The sequence below is a fragment of the Gossypium hirsutum genome, chromosome A11 (genome assembly GCF_007990345.1).
Source record: "Gossypium hirsutum isolate 1008001.06 chromosome A11, Gossypium_hirsutum_v2.1, whole genome shotgun sequence".
Classification (NCBI taxonomy): Eukaryota; Viridiplantae; Streptophyta; class Magnoliopsida; order Malvales; family Malvaceae; genus Gossypium; species Gossypium hirsutum.
Genome location: NC_053434.1, coordinates 30374294 through 30383255, shown reverse-complemented (window position 1 = coordinate 30383255; position 8962 = coordinate 30374294).

Sequence of the window (8962 nt, the reverse complement as noted above, 5' to 3'; positions counted from 1 at the left end):
GTAACAGAATAAAAAATCAGAATGTGAATGCAATCCCAACCCAATCCAGCCTATAACCAACCGCTACACTCCACCCGTACCAGCCCTACACTCCATGTGGGGAATAGCTCAACCCACCCAGCCCTACACTCCACAGTTGCAGCATTGCTGCTCAGTTATCAGATATTGTAACAGAGTCACCAGATACAGATATTGTGTCAGAGCCACCAGATACAGATATTGTGGAAGAGCCACCAGAACAGATATTTGTGGCATAGCCACCAGAAACAGATAATGTGGCAAAGCTGCTTAACAGAATACGTGGCACAAATCCATCGATAACTGCATTATGTTAGGCACATAGCCATCAACTAGAGTAACATAACCGGCACACAGCCCTAGGTAAATGTGATCGACACAGAGTCGTCAATAACCATATATTGGCACATGGTCTTAGGCAAATACGTTTGGCACACAGCCATAATCAGGTTGGCACAGAGCCATATGTAGGTTGACACAAAGCCATAATCAGAAGGCTTTAAGCCATCGGTAGCTGTATCATGTTAGGCACATAGTGTGACAGCCCAAAATTGACCCTAGTCGGGAAGTGGTTTCGGGACCGCTAAACCGAGTCATAAAAATAATTAACCGTCATAATTGATGCTCATTATATGTACATGTGCATGTGTGAAAATTTCGTGTTTGAATTTTGTTTAATTGTAAGTGGATTTTAGTAAATAGGACTTATGTGAGAAAATTTTAAAATGTGATAGGTCAAAGCATAAGGACCTATTAGTGCATGAAATAAAAAGGGGGGACTTGCATGTCAAATTCCCCCCTAAATAGTAGTGGCCGGCTATGACAAGGTGGATAGACAAATTGTGATGGGTAAAGCATATTATGAAAAGTTTATGACAACATGTTGTGTTAAGAACAATAAAATATGAGGGGAGTGGGAGGAGAAACCAAAGTTGTTTCATCCTTGCTCCCCCATTTTTGCCGAAACTAGAAGAAAAAAAAAGGTTTCATCCTCTTTGTTCTTCTTGACCGAAAAATCAAAGGAAGAAGAAAGAGTTCTCTTGCTTTATGTTCGGTTTGGATGAGGATTAAGAAGAGGTAAGTACCTTGAAATTCTTAAAAAATTTTGTATAAAGAAGGTGGTTAGTTCAAGTTCTAATCATTCCATGGCTTAAGTTTTGATTGTTAGGAGGTTTGATATTTGGCCAAGTAGTTTGAAGCTCTTAGCACATATATTTTTTTTCTTCTTTCTTGAAGGTTGAAATTTGGGTTGTTATTAAGGAGGTGCCGAATGTGGTCCTTGAAGGGCTTTGAGGAACAATATATGTGGCTTGGGTTATAACATTCGGCCATGGTAGTTTGAGGATTAAGGATTTTATTTCTTGTTAAAATTGGATGAATCTTAGTGTGTGAGTGTTTGAACTAACTAAGGATCAAATAGATGCATGGGTACAAAGTAGGAAGAATCGGCTACTATGGTTGATACTAATGCCGAAGGTGAAAATGTTATATTAAATAATGTATGTGATTTGAGTTAATAATATGAAAAGAATATCTAGATGTATTATAATTGATTAAGTATTAAATCAAAAGTTGCTAAAATTGCCACTTCTTTAGCCGAATATGTGTTTGATCAATGAAGAATTTGTTGAAGAATATAGGTGAACTTGGTAAGAGTATTCGGCTTAGTGTATAAATGATATAAAGATTTTAGAAATTATTTTGGTTAGGTGTATGTATGATTAAGTATATTCGGCAATATACTTAAAGTGAGTACATGATATTATATTATAATTATTGAGCTTAAGTATATGGATATGTGTATATGTGGTCATATAATGACATTTTGGTTTGAAAATTTAATGATATGTGATTGCCGAATGTGATTAATAAATTCATATTATTGGTTTAAATATTGAATACTCCTATTTGTATTCTTTAAGATCAAGAGCAAAGGGGAACTAGATCCGATAAAGGGAAGGAAAAAGTAATTGAATAGCCATTAAAGTTGTTCGACAACATCCGAGGTAAGTCTTCGAGTAATGACCCTACTTGAATTATATTGAAATGATTAGTCATACTATGACGGATGGCCGAATGTGCATAGAGACTATGTTATAAAGCCAATTGAAATCATGCTCTTTGTGTGTGGCTATTGAGCCGAAATTGGAAAGGTTAAATAAATGCTTTGTGTTGAGCCTTAGTAACGAAAATGAAATATGGATGTGTCATGATTGTTGATATATGTGTGCATGAGCATTTGAATGATATCCGGGCTAAGTCCCGAAGGCAATTGTGCTAGTGATTTTATCCGGGCTAAGACCCGAAGGCATTTGTGCGAGTTGCTATACCCGGGTTAAGACCCGAAGGCAATTGTGCTAGTGATTTTATCCGGGCTAAGACCCGAAGGCATTTGTGCTAGTTGATATATCCGGGCTAAGACCCGAAGGCATTTGTGCTTGTGGTTATATCCGGCTAAATTCCGAAGAAACTTGGGTTCGAAGGTGAGCATGTTGTGCTGTAATAAATTCAATTAAAACGCTCGAAGAAAACCCAAACGATAAGGTATGTGTTCGTATGCATCGGAAAAGTCGATTCGTTTTTAATAGTATTCGTTCAATCGACTAACGAACTTTCGACTTTTAGATAGTTTAATACCTTGTGTGTATATGTTGATGAAGTGTGAAGTAAGGATGTGTATGAGAATGTGTATTAATAAAGTGATCCATTTAGCTATGTGAATGTAATACTTTAGTCAAAGCCGATTTCATTACTTGAAACTTACTAAGCTTTAAAATGCTTACCCCGTTGCTTTGGCTCTCTGTTTTATAGATTTTGTTCGTCGGATATCGGATTTGGGATCATCGAAGTCGAAGTCATCCACACTATCAAAGCCCTTTTGGTACTCTTTTAGTTGAACTCTGGATATGGCATGTATAGGACTACCCTTTTGTTGTGGGTCATGGACCCTTTGGACTTGTATAATTTTGGTTAGCCATGCGAAAATGGCTTAAATATGTTTGAGTATAATGTTATAATCATTTGGTATGGATATGGTTATTGAGAGGTGTGGATATGCTTAACAAGGATTGGCCATGGGAATGGTTAATCACTATCATAAATTGTGCTATTTATGCTAAAAGGGCTAGTTGAATCATGGAAACTATGAAATAGGTAAAGTCTACCTTAAAGGCAGATGCTGACAGCAGCAGTGATGTAGATTTGAAAAATCACTAAAAATAGTAGGAATGGAATTAAATAGTGAATAAATTACGTAAACGAACCTTGATGAATCTATTTTCATAGGAAAGTAACGAAACATTCATATGAACAGTATATTATGAGATGCTAAAGTTTTCGTGAGACAGGGCCAGAACGGTTTCTGGATTCCCTGTTCCGACTTTGGAAATTCATTATAAATTAACCAGAGATAATTAGGAGTCATTCCATATATGTATAGATTCCTCTCTGAGTCTATTTTCTATAGAAACAAACGGCATCAGTATTGAAGCTCTGTGCAGGGAGATATCCAAGTCATAATGCGCAAAGGTCAGTGTAGTCGATCCCTGTAACATGGGAGACTTTGACTAATAAACTGTACTAATTGGCCTGACCAAAAATTCTAGAAAAAAATATGTAGATGGGCATATGAGTCTAGTTTTAGGGAAAATTTACAGAACTGGATTCCGAGTTTCTGAACTCAAGATATGATTTTTAAAGCGACTAGTACGCAGATTGGTAGTGTCTGGGAAATTTTTTTTATAAGTGGTTTAAAGTCTGTTAACACCTCGTGTTCGACTCCGGTGACGGTCTTGGGTTCGGGGTGTTACACATAGCCATCAGCAACGGTAATATCGTCGGCACACAGCCTCGGGTAAATATGACCGGCACTCAGCCATGTCCACAGTCATCTTGGGCGACCCGTGCGACCTTATCAAATTAGTACAAATATACGGCTCTTAAGCCTTCGGTGGATCCACAGTCCTCAAGCAACCATGCGATCCTAACAGATCAGATCTTCCTCCGTACAAAATCCCAACCCATGCAACATGTCATGTATGCAGAATGTCATGCCCATATTTGAATCAAACAATCACAGTCAAGTCATTCATATACCAACATATATTCACAATCAAATTCGTCAACCACACAGTCCAAGTTAGTCACTTGGCCACAAGGGCAAAACAGTCATTTAACACCTTAGGGGCAAAATGGTAATTTTACCCCACAAGGTATCTCGGTAATTCCACCCTACAGGAGTATTTTAGTAATTCTACCCTACAGAGGTATTGCGATAATTCTACCCTACAGGGGTATTTCGGTAATTCTACCCTACAGGGGTATTTCGGTAATTCTACCATACAGGGGTATTTCGTTAATTCTACCATATAGGGGTATTTCGGTAATTCTACCCTATAGGGGTATTGCGATAATTCTACCCTACAGGGGTATTTCGGTAATTCTACCCTACAGGGGTAATTCTACCCTATAGGGGTATTTCGATAATTCTACCCTATAGGGGTATTTCGATAATTCTACCCTATAGGGGTATTTCGGTAATTTTATAAAAAAGGGTATTTTAGTAATTTTACAAACCAGGGGTATTTTGGTAATTTTGTAAACCAAGGGTATTTTGGTAATTTTACAAACCAGGGGTATTTTGGTGATTTTATAAACCAAGGGTATTTTAGTGATTTTACAAACCAGGGGTATTTTGGTAATTTGGTAAACTAAAGTATTCTAAACAGGGATAACAATACAAATGGCCCTAAAGCCTATTCTCGGCCCAAATGGGCCCACACGCTCGTGTGGCCCTTTTTAGCCCAAATCTAGCCATAGATATGAGATTCACCTAGCCTAGTCCAATATTTACTACACAATCAAACAACTTATCCAATTGGGCCCGTAGGCCCATTAGGCCCACATGGCCCCTTTCGGCTCATCGCGGCCTGAAGTAGCCATTCTACAGCTAGAGTAGTGAGAAATACACACCTGATTAGAGACTGGAGTTAATCCACGCTCCGAGCACTCTTAGCCGACGCCCAACCCAAACGAGCACGCCATAAAGTGAAAGGGATAAGCCAAGAAAGGTACCTTTACTCTCCTCATAGTTCTCTCTATTTAAAGCCAACTTCGCATCCACTCTTATGTTAGCTTCTCGATGTGGGATCCCTCCATCATCAGAGTTTAAATTCAACACCAACTCTTGCCGCCCCCTGTTAGCAAAATAAATGCTCTTTGCTTGCCATAGGATTCAAACCCATGCCTCCCCTTAAATGCTCCACACGCTACTTGCCACTAAGCCACAAGGCTTTTTGTGTCACAATTTCTCCAACAATATTCTTAAGGCCTACCTACTACACCCAGGGTTTGATTCACCTTAAACCAAAATTTTTGCTAGAGTCCAGATTTGAACCCAGGACTTCTCCAACACTTCTCAGCACACTTAACCACTAAAACAAGCCTTCAACTACGAAATTTTCACGCACAACAGAATATTATAAGCTGCCTTCGACCGCTCCCATGCTCAAGGCCCAAAACTTCTAGGCCCAAATTCAGGGTGTGACAAAAATACCTTGGTCAGCTACAAAAAGATTTCATGGTTTTGTGACTTAAGCTTTTATGTGGTTTTATGATATGAAAACTTTCTCATCTAAGATTTTGGAGTAGTTAAAGTTTTTTTTAATGAAATTTCATTAAAAAAAGATACTTATGACAACAAATTAAATTTCAATACTAGTTCACTTACTACATTCAATTAAGTTTGTGTACGAGATCAAGTCTTAAAAGGGTATCTGTAGATGATTTTTTTTAAGAATAATTACAAAGTGTCACATGTCAAGTTAAAATGATCGTAAGTTAAGCCAAAATTACTATGAGAAAAAATAATGACATCATATATTGTCTCATAATTATTTTTCTTTGATTAATATATTTTCACTAATTAAATTAAAAATAAGTATGTGATAATATTAAATAATTATTGTTAAGGCAAGATGTGAAGAATGAAAATGAGTGGCACTCGGTAGTGCCCACTTTAGGCTACCATTGAAGCAGTTTAATTGAAGATACTATGTTTCATCTATAGACATGTTAATGTGTTGTTTTATTGAAAATACTATGTTCCATATATGGAAACCAATCCTTGGCCTTTGAAGATTGGATTGGATACGAGTGAATCAATTTGACCCTTAGAATGTGGAGTTTCTATCAAGATTGTGTTGTTGTTTTGGAGATCAATCTCCGATTGCTTGTTCTTTGAATGTTGATATTGTAATAGTTATTTTCAAGGAGTCTTTTTGTATTCACTTAGATTCTATGTTAGCAAGCTGAAATTGATATATAACTTGGGGCTTGTCTAGATTTTGTATTATAGCTTATTGAAACCCTTTAATTTGTTCTTTGAGGAACTATTTTTGTGAGAGATGCAAACTATATTGTAAATATTGTTGAGTGTTTATTGCTCAAGTTCTTAGGGGGATAATTTAAAGGTGAGTGTTCTAGTCTTTAGGTACAAAGATGAAATCTCTATACTTAGGGAGTGATAGTGGATTAAAGATAGTGAAATTACTTATTGAGCTAGCGTTTGTAGACACAGGGAAGTTAAATTGCGTAAATAAACTTTGGTGTTCTTTATGCTTTTGTTTGCATAGTTTTTGCGGTGTCAAGCTGTAGCGGCCATTGTAGTCAAGCACTTTCATTAACAGTTTTGAAATTAAGGAAACAACAGTAGGTAGAAATAATTATTTTATCTCTAAATAAAATAAATAAATAGAAAAAGAGTTTATCTTTTTGGATCACTTCAAAAGAAGAGTTTATATTTCACAAGAACTCTTTTTAACTGAAGTGGTTAACGCTATAATATGAGGTCACTTTTAAGCCATTCAACAAATTCGCAAGTTTAGAAATCCATTTGGAAATTGAAGTCTGAAGTTCTCTCCAAAATCTCAAAAAGTCTCTGAAAAATTTGAAGAACTCAAAGAAATTCTGAAGAACACTACATCAGCTTTAATGAAAGTGGCTTTTTGATCTTGTTTAATCGACTAAAAGGATCTAAACTCATTCTTTCAAGATCAAGCCAAGAAAGCCTTTGAAACAGAATCATCCTTCCATCCAAGATTATGTCTAGACAACCTTTGGATCAAAACCTTCCCAATTCGATTGCACCATAAGAAAAGAAATCCATTTTAAGGATCAAGTCTCAATGACCCTTGAAGCAAAATCATCCATCCAAGATCAAGTCTTGAAGACCCTTGGATCCAAACTCATTTCCAAGATCAAGTCTCAATAACCCCTGAAGCAAACATCAATTATTTATGATCAAGTCTCGACGATCCTTGAAATGACTCGTATCCATTTCAGATTAAGTCTACACGGTCCTTAGATCAATGACCCATCAAAGCGAAGAATCAAATGAGTTTTCTTTGTAATCAATAAATTCATAGATTATAACTTCTTTTCAAAAGTGAAAAATAAAATTTGACTCCAAATTTTCAGGTTAGTTTTCAACTTGAAATTTGTGTATACATGATGCATGAGTTGGTTGTATTAAGAATTGGAATATATTTGATAACTTCACATTATTATTTTCAAAATTGATACTATTATTAAATTATAAAATTTAGTAAATCTATAATAAAATTGTAGAATTTAAATGATGGTTTATTTTTTAATAATGTTATTTTTTTATTTTTTATTTTTTTAGAAAAAACTTTCATAAATTGTAATATTTATAAAAGATATTATTTTATTTTATTCTCTCTACAATAAAAATTATTTATTATTCAAATATAGAAAGTATATTTAAAAGTTTTAAAATGATTAATTCTGCAACTGACGTCGGAAGGTCGACGAATAAGGTTAAATGCAAGACGGATGAATCACTGGATCTTGATGACCTAGTGGTAAATGAAAAAGGGATTAGTGTGGATGGGGTTGGTACTCAACCTGTATCATGGAAAGAAAAGCTGATGGGAAGTGCTCCTGTAGGGGCTAATGTGCAGCAAGAGGAGGATTTCAAATTGGAGGATGGGGACGCGAAGGCAGTGATTATGGATGGTGTGCCATCAATAACTTTCTCTGATCGGGTATATTAGTTTATTGCTAAGAGAATGCCAAGAACAGTGATTGTCAAGCTGCTTGGGAAGAAAATTTAATATTTTGCCATGGTTAACAAATTGCAGGCAATTTGGAGAACAAATCAGCTTTTGTAGAACAGACCTGGAAAATGATTATTTCTCGATTAAATTTCAAACTGATGAGGATATTTGGAGGCACTGACTAGTGGACCATGGACAATATTTGGGCACTATCTAACAGTGAGACCCTGGACACTGGCATTTTCAACGGATCAACCTTATCCGTCAAGCCTGTTGGTTTAGATTAGATTGCCTGGGATGCCAGAAGGTATGTATACTAAAAGCCTTCTAAGGTTTATTGGTAATGCGATAAGGACGGTTGCAAAAATTGACCGAAATACTGATAGTACTTTTGGTGGTCAATTTGCGAGGCTTGTAGTCTTTATTGATTTGGGAAAACCATTGGTCTCAAAAGTGAAAATTGACGGGAAATTTCAATGTGTGAAGTATGAATCGTTGCCACTCGTATGTTTTGAATGTGCGAGGTTTGGCCATAAGAGTGACTTATGCCCTCATGGACCAAGGGTAACGGAGATGCCTGAAGGGATATCGAAAAGTGGTGGTGGTAAGGATATCTTCATGAAAAAAAGAGTAGAGGGTGAAAAGTTTGGATCTTGGATGATTGTGGAATTAAGACAGAGATAGAGCTCTAAGCTGGCGGTGAAAGCACAGGTTTTTAGTGACAATCAAGGGGTATTGGGATCTCAGTTTGGGATGCTGAGCTAAAATATTGAAAACTTAGATGGAAACAAATTTTCTAGCATAAATGAAAGTATAGAAATAAGGAAGTTGATGAGGAAATTATGGAGAATGGTGGGTTGACTAAA